Genomic DNA, 15,416 nt, shown 5'->3' with positions numbered 1-15,416 from the left:
CCCCCCATCGTACCAAGGGAGCGTCAACTTGGCGAGCGCAATCCGCGGCCGCCCGTCCCAAAACAGTTGGCGCTGAAGACCCTCCACCTCCCGGAAATAACGGGCCGGCACGACATCTAGAGTATTTTGCAAAGCGTACAAGAAGCGAGGTAGCGACATCATTTTAAACAATGCCGCCCGTCCGAGTGGCTAGAGCGGAAGTCGTCGCCACCTCTCAACGTCGGCCTTCAATCGCTGGAGGGGAGGGAGAAGGTTTCGCTCATAGCGAACCGCGGGATCCAGTGAGATAAAGATTCCCAAATATTTGAACCCCGGGGTAGCAATCTGGATAGGGCAACCCCGTGGCAGGAGGGGGGCCTCACCCGAGAGGACGTAAACACACGATTTGGCCCAGTTGATGACCAGGCCGGAGCTGCGACCAAAGGAATTCAGGACGTCCACCAATACAATTAGCGACTGCCGGGGAGAGGTGAGATACAGAAGGATGTCATCCGCGTAAAGGGAGACACGGTCCTCAAACTCCGGCGTCCATCTAATGCCTCGCAACGACGGCTCCCAACGCAACCAGGCGGCGAGAGGCTCCAGAGAAAGTGCAAAGAGAAGGGGTGATAACGGACATCCCTGCCGTGTACCTCTCCCCAGTGCGAAGGGAGCCGATACCCTACCATTCACCACCACCTGAGCCAGAGGGTCCGCATATAGTAGTTTTACCCAACCAATAAACTCAGGGCCGAACCCAAATTTCGCCAACACAGCCCAAATATATGGCCATACCAAAGTGTCGAACGCCATTGTAGCATCTAAAGACGCCAGGATGGCCGGCTCACGTATAAATTCCGCTCTAGCAAGCACGCCGTGCAACCGCCTCAGATTTAGAGCAGTATTCCGATGAGGTATGAAACCGGACTGATCCTGATGAATCAAGTCGCCCACGACCCGAACCAGTCAATTAGCCAATACCTTGGCCAGAATTTTGGGTTCTGCGTTCAACAGCGAAATGGGCCTATAGGAGGTTCAGCGATCTCGCAGCTTCCCCTCTTTGTGTATCACAACTATGGTGGCGAGGCGTTGGTCAGGGGGGAGGAAGCTCGCCGCACGTGCCACGAAAAACATGTCCCGAAGGTGCGGCGCTATCTTATCGGGACGCAACTTATAGAGTTCGATGGGAAGACCATTAGGACCCACAGCTTTACCCGATGCGATCGAGCGAGTGGCCAGAGCGATCTCATCTGACGACAACTTCGCCTCCATCAATACTGCATCAGCCTCCGATAGAGTTGGCAATGCAATGTCTCTAAGCAACAGATGAGAATCCTCCTCCGAACGGACAGAAACCGGAGAGTAGACCCCGCGGAAATGAGCCGCGAAGCAGTCAACGATCTCCACCGGGTCAGTCACACGCACTCCATCCATTCTTTCCACAACGGGCACCACCCTGCTCGCTCTCTCCTTCTTATCCAACCAAGCAATCAACTTTCCGGCTTTATCCCCCACATCATACAGTCGTCCTTGCTGCTCTCTACTCATCCCTTTAGCGGCTTCCGTGACTAGCGCTCTATAAACTGCTTGTTTGAGGCTGAGAACATGCACTTTCTCATCAGTAACTCCCCACTCCAAGTTCTCCTCCATTTCAGCTATTTCAGTTTCCAGGCGAACCACCTCTGCCCTCTCGCACCTCTTAGCATGGGAGATAAGGGACAAGGCCTGCCCCCTGATCACCACCTTATAAGCCTCCCATAGGGAGACGGCCGACGGCACCGACCCCACATTATCCTTAAAGTAGTGATCAGTGGACTTGACCAGCTCTGCGCGGATCTTAGGGTTACGTAGATACCAGGGGCTAATGAGTGCCACTCTCCCCTCTGCCCCAGGGACAACCTTTAGTTGCAACCATATAGGGGAATGATCAGAAATACCTCGGGCTAAATGACGCACCTCCCCAATCATCCCAGCCTGGGTCGCCGGCATAAGCATGTAATCAAGTCTCGAGAGACTCCCATGGGCCCCCGAGTGAAAGGTATATTGCGTCTTACCCGGGTGCATCAATCTCCAGCAGTCTACAAGTCCCAAGGTGTCCAAAAAGCCACCCAACCAGGCCTGAGCCCTAGGGAGATCCCTGGGGGGGTGACGGTCATCCAACCCGGAGACAACGGCATTAAAGTCACCCCCCAAGACTAGAACCCCCCCCCCCCGGGAGACCCAGGACCAAACGCCCCAAATCAGCAAATGTAGCCGTCTGTAACCCCGGAGGCACATACACAGCGACGAGCGAGATAGTCCTACCCTCCCATCTCCCCACCAGTGCCACATAGCGCCCCCTATCATCATGAAGCACCTCATCAACTTCCAATGGGAGAGAGGTCCTAACCAAAATGCCCACTCCCCTAGAGCCAGAAGTGAAACCAGAGTGAGCGGCAAGGCGGTAGCCCCTCCTATTTAGGGCATGGAAAGAGTTTCCAATCACGTGTGTCTCCTGCAGGAAAACAATGTCGGGCGAGATCCGCTTCAAAAACTGCAGCACCACCCCGCGCTTGATCCTGTCCCCAAGTCCATTCATATTCCACGAAAGGATGCTCAATCCCCTACCCCCATCCCACTCCCGTGCATGACACCCACATCCCGGAAAGCACAACCCGGATAAGTCAGCAGAGAACTTCACATTGCCTTGCGAAACAAACAAACAATCTCCAACAACCCCCCTCCCCCACGATCCCCAAACCACAACTCCCCCCTCCCTGCAACCCTGCTTGAGCCCAAACAGCCCCCCCAACTCTCAGTGTGCCTGTCACCCTAACATATACCACAAAAAGAACCCCAGAGGGAGGAAAGGACCCCAATAAGCTCCCCACAACCCCCGGACATTTGAAGGGCATAGTGTGCCAATCTAGGGTCCAGTTGAGCCAAGGTACAAAACGTCATCAATTCAGTCCATCACCAGGAACCAAGTTCTAGTCCTGCTTCACCAAATCCCGTCCGCTCTCCGCCATCCGACTGTCTCGATCTTGTCCCCGTGGCAGGGCATCTAACCAGTCTCCAGCCGCCTCCGGCCGGTCGAAAAGGTGGGAACGACCCTGGAACTAAACCCGCAGCCTCGCCGGGAACAACATCGCATATTTCAGCTCCATGTCCCTCAAGCGCCGTTTGACACCCACAAATCCCAGCCGTTGTTTCTGGACCGCTTGCGTGAAGTCCGGGTAAAAGCTGACATTGGAGTTCTCAAACTTAAGCGGTCCGGCAACCCTCGACGCCTGAAGGCGAGCATCCCTATCCCGAAAGTTAAAGAGTCGGGCGATTATAGGCCGCGGGGGAGCACCCACCTTGGGCGCACCACCCGGAACCCTGTGGGCCCGCTCCACCGCAAAGAACTTGCTCAGTCCCTTGGGCGCGAGATGTTTGGTCACCAGGTCCTCAACAAAAAGATCCGCAGCAGATTCCTCCGATCTTTCCGGCACTCCAATGATACGGACATTGTTCCGTCTAGCCCTGCTTTCAGAGTCCTCAAGTCGACGGTCCGTCAGGTCACTGGCTAGCCGCAACCTACGGACCTCTGTCTGCAGGGCGGCCACGTCCACAGTTAGACTCGACGCCGCTTGACTCAAGGCGTCGACCCGCTCGTTAGTTTTGGACAGGTCTGCCCTGACCAAATTCACATCGATCAGGACCGCGTCCAGTTTATGAGCCAGGGTATCAAACTGCTGACCCACCGCGGTCTTCATCTCCTCAATGGCGCCCATGACGTCCAGCAGGGTCAATTCCGACGATGGGCCGGAGACCTCCTTAGACCTCTCAGGCGATTTACGCGAGCCACCAGGGGATCCCTTAGCCTGCGCATATCGATCCATGTTATTGATCTGGGTATAGGCGCCCCTCCGGGTTGACTTGGGTTTCGATTTGTCTCCGTCTAGTCTCGCCGCCATCATCCGGAGGCCAACCAGGCCGGTACCCGTCCGCACCAGAAGGGACCAGGCAGCTAATGCAATTGAGCACAGCCGTCGCCGACAGTCAACCCATGTATAATCCAAGAGTCAGGCCAGACACTGAGCCCCTCTGAAACACCAGAGTCTCTCGGCCGATAGTAGAGAGCAAGCTTGAAAACGAAAGTGAAAGTGCGGGGTCCGTGGCGGGGCAAGCCCAGCCAGCCGCTGTTGTTCACTTCGCACCCGGGCACTTCACCAGCTCGAGATCGGGACCAAGGCAAGAGCAGGCCGCAAACTTCGGAGTGCAACCATTCCGGGTCCCGGCGTCCGATCTGAAATCGGAAAACGGGTGGCACCTCAGCGCAAGTTCATCTGCAAAAGCCCGTCAAGTAAACCAGGATTAAATCAGGATAGACGTGGGAGGTTGCGGAGGCCCTCGAGAGCCGTAAGCCTACACGGCCATCTTGGTTGCGCGCTAGGCTCCTCCCCGGTCAACCATCCTTAAGTTGACCAAACCCCTGCCGGGCTTGGTCCATGTCAAGTCTGATGACATTTTATTAATTAAGTTCCTGCCGGCAAGAAGACGACAGTTCACGGATGCCACTTTGGTCACCTTCTCATCCTTGGTGCTTCCGGCACAGATCTTGGAAAAGAAAAAGCACCTAAAAGACTGGGGCATCGAAGTAATTACCTATCATGGGGATAGATACCCCCACGTGCTCCAAGCAGAACTACCAATAGATGAGCAAATGACTTCCAACTGGTCTGTATTAAAAGGAGTCAGCGGAAGGTCTCCCCCTCTGGCCCATCATAAAACTGACTCAGATCTCACTAAGATGACAATCAAAGTATCCAATGAAACAGTTACCCGGCCAGCTGCGAAGACGGGTAATAACTAACAAACCAACTGGGGCTGGTTACTGCAAGCCCTGTCTCAAATTAGGAGCAATCAAGATTGAGGTGAGGGAAGGCCACCAGAAAAGTTCCTGGGTGGCCTGTCAGTCTGTTCTTGGAACATCAGTGGTCTACAGACAAAATGCACGGATCCAGAATTCACAGTATTCCTGAGATCCTTTTACATCTTAATGTTCCAGGAAACCTGGGGGCTGATTAATATCCTTCTCATTGGCTACAAAGAATACATTAAACCAGCAGAAAGAAAGAGAGTCTGTGGAAGGGCTAAAGGGGGACTGTCAATTTATATAAATACCAATCTAGTGAGTGAAATAGCAGAAGTGCACATGGATGACCCAAACATGCTGGCATTAAAATTGGAAGGTTGGGCTAATAATTCTAAAGATCTAATTATCCTCATCAATCTATACGTCAATCCTAACTAAAAAGCAGCATCATCCAGAACAATGGCAGCTCAGTTATCCCAGATGAAAGGTAGCCATAATAATTCACATTGGCTAGTTACCAGGGACTTCAACCTCAACCTTTTTCACTGTCCCTCGGAGAAACACACTGATGCAGTTGGCCCCCTCCCTGAGCAAGCAATGCCATTGAAAATATGGAGGGACAAATCAGGAGAAGAGCTCAAAAAGGCCTGCAAACTATTGGGTCTGCTTGCACTAAATGGTCGAAAACCAGCTGACAATCCACCTTCCTGGTCAAGGGTTTGGGGCAACGCGGTTTCAATCATAGATTACATGCTTGTTTCAATGCTCCTTTACAACAAGGTTTGGACTATAGTATATGCCATCGTGTGGAGAGCGATCACAATCCTCAGGTCATCATGGCGAATGCTTCCATGTGCAAACTTGAGGCATTTCATAAGATGTCGGGAGAAACGCAGTCAGAAAATGTGAAACGCCTGAAGTTGACTCCCGACTCCATCAATTCAATAGCAGAGGACACAGTTTCTAGTTTACAGGTCCTAGTTCAAATGGATCCCAATCCAATAACAACATGGGAAATTCTTGCCAATAATATGACTAAAAGCCACAGTGCGTCCAGCCACAAAAAGGGATCTCGACTTGACCATTGTAAACCGTCAATTAGGCACGTCCATATTCAAGACATAAAAAAGGCAACCGGCAAACTTTTCCAACAATCACGTCAACACCCAGGAGATACGGATCTATTACAACAACTCCGCAATGAGAGACGGCGGCTATAAAAAGAGATCTGGATGTATAAACAATCCAAACAAGAAACATTATGAACCCAGTTACTACACGCCTCTAAAACACCTGACTCAAAAAGATTCTGGCAGATAATCAACAGGAACGAGAAAGGCCCTGCAGCTGCAAACAACGCAAATATCAGTGAGACGGAATGGGTTCATTACTTAAAGTCACACTTCAAGTGCGGTTCGATGCCTACAATTAACCCCTACCGTCGTAATAAAGCCTCTGTGGCACAGCGACTGGGGTACAGGTCATCAAAAAGTCCCAAGCAGACTGTGCCCACGGCCCTATTGGGCTATCACAGGCATTGTTTAAACACCTCACTCCACTATGGGCAGTCTTTCTAGTGTCAAAGTTTAACTTCATTCTGGAAAAAGACGTTATTCCTGACAGCTAGAGGGGCTCAATACTCCATCCCATTTTTTAAAAAGGCATGGCATTCTCACCCAGCAACTATAGACTAATAGCACTGATGGATGTTGAGTCAAAATATTTCTCAACGTTGTTATTTCATGATTTGGAATCCTGGTTGCAGGACAATGGAATACGCCCCTTAAATCAAACCGGCTTTTTAAGGGGCCAAGGAAGGCACTTTAACCAATCTTGTAGTTAATGAAATGGGGGTGCGCCAGGTCATGAAGTCCAGTAGTCAAATAGTAGTGTAAAAACAGTTATTTAAAATTCATAAGTCAGCAATACGAAAAGCTCAGCCAACGCGTTTCATTTCCTCACGGGGAACTTCATCAGAGCAAGGAAATAAAAGATTTATTATAATAACTCAGATGGCCGATGCGTGGATTCAATAACGGCATGTGTTGAGGGATCTCCCCGATATAATTCAAGATTCTGAAAGCCAGTGTTCAGAAACCTTTTAGGTAAACCGTGACAGTGATCAAGCGTCCGGATAGTCAAATATGTATTCTGGTTCTAGTATTATACAGGAACAAAAGTGAATGCTTGCAGGTTTGATAAATCCTGCATGAAAAGACCGTAGCAAAAGTTTGTCTGGTCGTGACCTTCGTAAATCTTATGACCCTGAGCCTAATTAGGAATAGAGCAAAAGCAAATGGGACACCTCTTTATATGTGCTTTGTTGATTTTAAGGCATCTTTTGATTGTGTCCCTCGGGACAAACTATGGGTCAAACTTCAGCGATGGGGTATCCCACCCAATATCTTACGAGCAATTAGGCTGGTATACTCGGATGCATGGGTCAAGATCAAAATTGGAGATGGCACGTGTGTATCAAAGAAGGTGCAAACAACAAGTGGCGTAAAACAGGGCTGTGTCCTAGTCCCCATTCTTTTTAATTTATTTTGGCAGATCTCTCTACAGAGCTTTACATAAACAGAAAACGACCACCAACGACAGACAAAGGTTAAGCACTTAAATTCCTAAGTTTATGTTATCAAAAAACGGTGCATCCACTTCCAGCATCCGTCGTTGATTGATGCTACAGGATCCAGAGATTTCACAGAAAGAAGGAAGGTGCACTCAACAAGAGTCATTCAAGACCACAAGTATTGTCCATTTATCTTGTATTTATTCCAGAAGGTTATAAACAAACGGCACACAGCTAACGCGTTTCGTCCCTTTTGCCAAGGAACTTCTTCAGGGCTGTGAAAATTACATAAAAAACAATAACAGTACGACAACCAACATGAGCGCATAACAAACTACAAATATACATAAGACCAAAGACAGAACATTAATAATTTAGAGACATCATATATATTAAAAACAAACAAACAATTTACATATATCATTTAGACTAAGCAAACAACACATATATTCAATTTGACAGTATAATCAGTTAAAATACACCTTTGATAAAAACAAACAAACCTAATGTTGATAATACAAAAATGGAAAAATTCTTTTTATATCCTAATCAGATTTTATTTTCCATTTTACTGCAAATTTATACATAGTTGTGTGTAAATTAATCAATTCACAATACAAATTCATAAATCAAACAAAGAAGAATTTTATCTAACGCAAATAGACAAAAAGCATTAGAGAAAAACATGAAAGAATTCAAACAGCAAATTTTCAAAGAAGGGCAAAAAGAAAAAGAAAAAAAGAAGAAAAATAAGAAGAGAAATATAAGAAGTAAAGAAATTTTTAAGAAGTAATGTCCAATAGTCACCAATGACCAAAACCAACTCAGAACAAATAATACCAAAGAATAATAGTGTGAAAGAAACCCAAAATGTATGAGACAGAAAAGACTAGTAATAGAAATAAAAATAAACAAACAGTGCCAATATATGCTACATAACAAAGAAAGGCATCTCACCTAAAAATCAAATGACACGATTAATATTGGAAGGATGATTTGCACACTATCCCATAGGCAAACGATCTGATTACTGCGTAATATTCAGCACAAATGTATCCAAATCTGATAATCAAAAAAGAGGGATACATATCATATGACATCATCCAAAATACCAAATTACCAAATAGATGTCAATGACATTCTCAAAGCACGACCGATCACGTCAGAAAAAAGCACAAAAGCTCATTCAATGAGACTTCAAGACATTCAAAATGAAGACACAGCAGACATATTTAAGCCATCAATTCATCATATATGTCATGCCATTATATAATTAAATCCTTAAAATACCAAAGAAGCACATCAATTATACTCCTAGTATATCCTATGTTCAGTTAATAAGCCGTGTGGTGTCTCACCGGATAATAATACAAGGGTCACTTCCATATTGAGATGGATCATAGCAGCATGAAGAGTAATGCCAACAAAAGTTTCTTGGTGGTTATGATCCCGATCTATAGGCACAAAAACAAGGTAAAGAGAAAAACTCTATGTAATAACTCATCATAAATAATAAATAGACCCCAAGTTTGGTATCCCATATATCAAAAACCATTGTACTCAAATCCAGCACCTCCACAAATGAAGGAAGGAATACAGAGGGCACTATCCCTAAAGAACACTAATAAATGTGTTCCACACATATAACAACTCTAGTATGATATTAGCGTTTCTAACACGGTAGGGACACAGAACTGTAATAAATGTAAAAAGTGTAAAGTTAACCGGCCGTACCTTGGATGATATATCATACATTCACTCAAAAACGACAGTTAATAATCATGTCGTCCCGTCTACCCACATTTAAGTGGAGACAAACACTCGCAGGGATCTCTGAAATTTAGACGGACCGAGCAACACCCGCCGAAAGAAATAATAATAACATATTTGCCTCTCTTTAGCATAGCATCGCATTCTCCCTAAACAATCACTTACTTGTAAGGGAAAAACCGTATCCACAGCATGATAACTGGCAAGCAAACGTGACCCGCAATTCGCGGCAAATTTAAAGGCATCGCAATTGAAGCGTAATTGACGTATCTTACATAAGGGCACACCGTCAGATCAAAGGACATAGAAAACGGCCTATGTGAAGACTCCTTCACACACGATCGCCATCTTACTATGACTGCAAAGCAATTAATGTTTAACTAAAGTCCAAATTATAAATAAAACATTGCATTAAATTTATTTAAATAAGTGCAAACACAGATTACTCATAAAATATTAGAATGTATAATACCAAAATTAGAAAAAACGAAAAAACGAAAAGAAAAAGCATTACACAAGACGCGTGATTTTCGTCTCGTACGTCAAGACACGCTATACATGCCGGAAGTATAAGGAACGGCATACACCGAGTGATTATCCTAAAACGTAGAGCATAGCGACGCGCCATCCGATCACGGGAAATTCAATGCAACTTATGTGAAAAATCCTTAACACACAGTCGCCATCTTGCTATGCCTACCAAGCAACTGATATTCAAACAAATTCAGATTATAATAAAGATTGCATTGAGTTTAAGAAAACATGTAAACACAAATAACTCATAGAGTGTTATAAGATGTTGCGCCAAATTTGAAAACGAGAAAAGACATCACACAAGACGCATGGTTGGCGTCTCGTTTATAGAAAGGACATCACACAAGACGCATGGTTAGCGTCTCGTGTATCGAAAAAGGCTGTAGATGCCGGAAACATACAAAACGGCATGAGCTAAGGGAAAGTCCTTAATCGTATAGCTGTCATCTTGCTATACCTACACAGCAGAAATATGTAAATAATTTCAACATATGAAATTCGCAAATTGGATTCCTAGTGAATACAAAATGTTATATAGATCAAAAAACAAGCGAAATACTATATTTCGGTGGGAAGCAAAGTTCAGTTTTCTGTATTATAGAACAATAGTGTGTATAAGCATAGTGGCAGGAACTTACTCCAAGCAATAAGAATGAATATTGCCATAAAAATAGTATATATATCCATTGGCATCTTCATCAGATGTCAGTCACTCAGATCGATGTTCATAACGCATACTGGATAAAAACACAGAGAGTACCATATCTCATTAATTAGTCCAAAAACTAAATTATTAATACAGTCAAAGGTAAAATATATATACAGAGATATTTGTTCCCTCTAAAATCCCAAGATCTGAGTTTTGAGATTTCATCCAAAAAATCATTTATAAAGGAAAACAAATATTAAAGAGCCAAGGTGACATCATTAGTGTCTTATTGATCCAGGTACTCATCCCAGAAAGTAGTGGAGCTCTTTATCCGTATTATGGCCCATCTGTGTGGCTTTTAGGCGACATATCCATTTAGCCTCCTTTTGTCTAACCTGGAGTTCCCTGTTACCACCTCTGTTTCCAATTGGAACATGGTCAATGCCATGAAACCAAAAGGTACTGTCATAAGGGTGTACTTTCTTATAATGTTCACTCAAGGGATATCTGTTGTCACAATTAAGTATCACCCTACGATGTTCCTGTATTCTGATCTTTAAAGGGCGAACTGTACTCCCCACATAGATAATTACACAAATGCAACCTATCACATAGATAACATGTGTGGTATTACAGTTTATGAAGTGTAGAATATCATATGTTTTCAAGGTATTTTAAGAGAAATTACAAATTTTATTTTTGCCACTAGGACAAATATTACATGTTCCACACAATTGAAAAAACCTTTTGGTTTCGGCGGCAACCATCTTACATTGGTATTAGTGACATAACTGGGGCATAAGGAATTGCTAATATTGAATGTCGGTCGCACTCCTTGTTAATCTCGTTAATCAGATTACTGTCTTCTTAGCATTCTTTGGGTGCTATGGGATCCTATCCCCTGATCAAAGGGATGTGACGTATAAATGAAACAATGATCCTTCACCACTGGAAGGTATATCCCAATCAGCACTCCTCTAATAACTTCGAACTTTAATGACATGTAGTCAAGTGTGAATGTTCAATTACAACTGTTTTAATCTCACAGTAGTAAATTCAAAATGTTGACTCGACGAAATTTTGTTTGTTAATTTACACAGTTTATGCTTTTCAATGTTGATAACATCGTACTCGGGTCACAGGGTTAAATCCCAATGCATTTTGGGGCCTGCCCTTCCTCAGGGGTTACTCCCTATAAACAAAAATACAACCTCTTAATGATATCCGGGCCAGAATGTACAAGATGATGAAAATAATAAAAAAATAATGAAAACCATAGTGTATTAGTCATGCCGTAAATAAATTGCTCCGTGCAATATACGTGTTGCAATCTCTTCTAATATACTAACTGTGCGTGATTGATAAGTGACATGGTAAACAACTGATTAAACGTCTGTGGTTTCATCAAATCAAAACTTATCAAGGTGAAAATGTGGTGAAATGGTGATGTGATTCAGTCCTGTTATTCGGAAAAAAACGTATGTGTGTTTGCTTTAAGAAAGTGCTCCTAGGTAGTTAAACTTTATCGTGCCTGTTTAAAATTACGTTAAGTAAAACTATCGTCTTTGTGCAACAAACGTGAAGCGCAACACTCGTTTACGTGAACACACTGGTACAACTAAATCCAACCTCCGTCAATCGTTACTGTGCTTGAATAGTGCAAAGTGCATTGCAACTGGACTAACAGTTAAAAATAGGTTCATACCTGGTTGAACCCGCCTATCGACCATTACTATCCAGCGTACCATGTTCAATAGAGTCGGAAGTGATAGCGAGGTGCCCCGGAAGTAAATAAAGAAACGTACGTGAACTCAACTAATGACTATAGAAGAAAAACTCTAGCAGAAAAGTGCTCAACTAGTATAATGCTGCGAATATCGGCATGAAAATGTTATAATAATAATAATGCCATACATGGTTACTACATATTCATTGACACTTCTTATAAAACAAATCTTGCATGAAATGCATGACAGAACCAATAAAAGAATAAAAATGAAATTAATCAAATCAACAACTGATTGTATCTTGGTTGCCGTCCAAGCACATAGATGCTTAGTGATGTAGTCGTCAAATTACAAGTAACAATTATACTCCACCCGATCATTCAGGCCTTTTGGATGTAACGAGTCCAATTTATAAATCCAGAATAGTTCTCTTTGTAAAAGGAATTTTTTGTTGTCACGTCCATTTTGCAGTTGGATTTGTTCAAGAATTAGGAATCGAAGTTGACTGATATTATGTGTGAATTTGTTAAAGTGTGTGGCGATGACCGATTTTGGATTGTTTAATCTTATGTTGCTCTTATGTTCTGTCATGCGAATTTTCATCTTTCGTTCTGTTTTGCCCACATAAGTGAGTCCACATGGGCACTTGAGAAGGTACACCACAAAACTGGAATCGCAGGTCGCTGTAACTCGTAATTTGATAGGGGTGCCCTGAGTTGGATGTGTCAATGTTGTACCTTTAATAATGTTGTTACAACTTCCACAGTTTAAACAGGGAATAGTACCCTTGTATGTGTCTTTTGCAAGTTCCTTATTTTGTTTCAACAGTTGTTGCAGATTCGTTGTGCGTTGATATGCAAATATGGGGCTTTGGTTGAAAATGCCATTGAACTCCGTTTCTGCTTGTAACATTGGCCAATATTTTTTGATTGTTTGTTTGATTTTTTGACTTTTGGTTGAATATTTTGATACGAATACATTTTGTTCATGTCGTATTCCCAGGTTTTTCACTGTTAGTAATTCTTGTCTGCTCTTTTTGTTCACTCTTTCACTCGCTTGATGTAACACAGAGTCTGGATATGCTCTTTGTTTGAATTTCATCATCATCTTGTCTTTGTTTGCCTGGTACAATTCTTCAGTCGATGATATTCTCTTAATTCTAAGTAGTTGAGAGTATGGTAAATGTTGTTTCAAACTCATTTGATGAAAGCTTGAAAAGTGTAACAGATTGTTTCTATCTGTACTTTTAGTGTATACTGAAGTTACCAGTTTTTGATCCATTATCATCACCTCAACATCTAGAAAAGAGATTCTTTGGTTGTCAATGGTGTGTGTAAATTGGATGCGGTCATCAATCCTGTTCAACTCTTGTATTGCTGCCAGTAGTTCCTCTTCTACACCTTTCCAGATAAGAAAGATATCATCGATATATCGTGTAAATAAGATGGTATTGTCCGTCCAATTTTTTTGAGAAAGAATATGAATGAGTTCAAAATGGTGCATGAACAAATTTGCATACGCAGGAGCTGCGCAATTGCCCATTGAAGTTCCGTTCAATTGAGTGTAAAATTGATCGTTCCATGTGAAGTAGCTATGGTATAGCGTAAAGTGCATTAATTCCATTAAGAAAACATTCAGATTGTTCTCTTTGTCGCTTCTTAAGAGAAAAAATTCAAGTGCCTGAAGCCCTAAGTTGTGTGGAATTGAAGTATATAATGCCTGTACGTCCATAGTACATAGAATGTATTCAATGTTTTCTGCCAATTTGATTTTGTCTAACTTTATTAGAAAATCAGTTGTGTCCTGAACGTATGTTGTCATTCGTCGTACTATTGGTTGAAGGTGCCGATCAATGTATTTTCCTGTTGGCTCGTGAATGGAATTCCGAGTGCTTACAATTGGTCTGAATGGGGGATGTTGTAAATTTTTGTGGATTTTCGGTATAATGTACAGATAAGGTATACTGGGATTTTGCTTAATGAGACATTTTTTGTCTCTCTCGTTGATGGTTCCAGATTGTAGAGCTTTATCGATGATGGATACCAGTACTTGTTTAAAGGCTGAGGTAGGGTCAGAAAGCAATTGCATGTATACTTTATCATCTGAAACATGTAAATCAACGCTATTTACATAAAATGACGTGTCCAAAATTACTAACGCTCCTCCTTTATCAGCTTTGCAACATGTAATTGCTTTGTTGTTGGCAAGTTTAGAAATTGCTATTCTTTCCTTAGTTGTCAAATTGCTAGCTTTCGATGTTTTTGATTTAAATATGTCATGCAGTTCTTTCGTACAATTGTCTCAAAAGTATCTAATATTTTGTGACTCACAGGTGCTTGAAACATACTGTCTGGCTTAAGATCCATTAGAGTACCTTGATTAACTGGTTCTGTAAATGTACTGACATTCTTGAAAAAATAATTAAGGCGTAAATTCCTCATGAATCTGAACAGACTGACTTGTGTCTCTAATTCGTTGCTTTGATAAGTGGTTACGTATGACGTACCCTTTTGGAGTGTTTTTATTTGGAAATTAGATAACTTGGTTGTAGAAATATTAATTACTACGTTTTCTGACTCCTGGTTGATTTGGCAATCGGTATGGTGTTTTGTCCGCCTGGATCGCCGGGTGGGACTTGGCTTCTTCCTAAAAAAGGACCAGTGGTTGAAGATGTTGTGCCCCCATTTCTTGATGTAGTCGGTCGTTTGTCCTGGTTGGTGTTCAAGTTACTTGGTGTAACATCTTTAGATTGTAAGTTAGGTTGTGATCTGTGTTGGGAATCCTCAGACGATGATGTGTCATCGGTAAATCGGTTGCCAAATTGTCGTCGCTGTCTGCGTGTTGCATATTCTTCTGCCCAGCTATAAACTTCACCTAACTTGTAATCTACAGTGTCTCGTTTAAATTTTCCTAATTTTCTCTCATTTATTTCCATTGTATTTTTCTCCAGTTGAATATTGATATCCTCTAAAGTCTTTTGCCAATCATCCACGGACATTTTATCACTTATCTCTTGTTTAAGTTGAGCCACTTCTTTTTCAAGTTCTTCTAATGCTTTTGAAAGCTCCTCAATAATCAGTAGTATTAGGTCCAATGAGCATTTATTAAGAATCCCATACCATCGTTCTGTGAACCGTGCGTTGTTCTTGCAGAGTGTTGATTTTAGTGGTATTCTTAAACCTCTTGGTATTCTTTGGACTTTGTGATAGCGTATCAATGTGCTGGCATGCAACCTCTGGTTGATTTCTCTTTTGGCGGCAAATAATAATTGCTTTATATTAGATTGTATGGATCCTGTGCTTGTAGAAATGCATTCTGGCTCCTGAATAAGAGAATATATCCGAT

The 15,416-nt window shown here is 42.9% G+C and overlaps 1 long non-coding RNA gene across 1 annotated transcript; it reads right to left on the bottom strand.

The window, feature by feature from the left end:
• Positions 1 to 7,469: 7,469 nt before the first annotated feature.
• Positions 7,470 to 8,824, bottom strand: LOC146789503 (uncharacterized). Its single transcript, XR_014969809.1, has 3 exons — positions 8,750 to 8,824; positions 8,349 to 8,453; positions 7,470 to 7,666 (listed from the first exon to the last, which is right to left on the bottom strand). It is a non-coding gene; the product is annotated as an uncharacterized LOC146789503 (long non-coding RNA).
• Positions 8,825 to 15,416: the final 6,592 nt, after the last annotated feature.

Source organism: Triturus cristatus, chromosome 10, assembly GCF_964204655.1.
Source record: "Triturus cristatus chromosome 10, aTriCri1.1, whole genome shotgun sequence".
In the NCBI taxonomy this organism is placed as follows: Eukaryota; Metazoa; Chordata; class Amphibia; order Caudata; family Salamandridae; genus Triturus; species Triturus cristatus.
The sequence above is the reverse complement of the archived record's forward strand: the minus strand, read 5'-3'. Positions and strand labels throughout refer to the sequence as shown.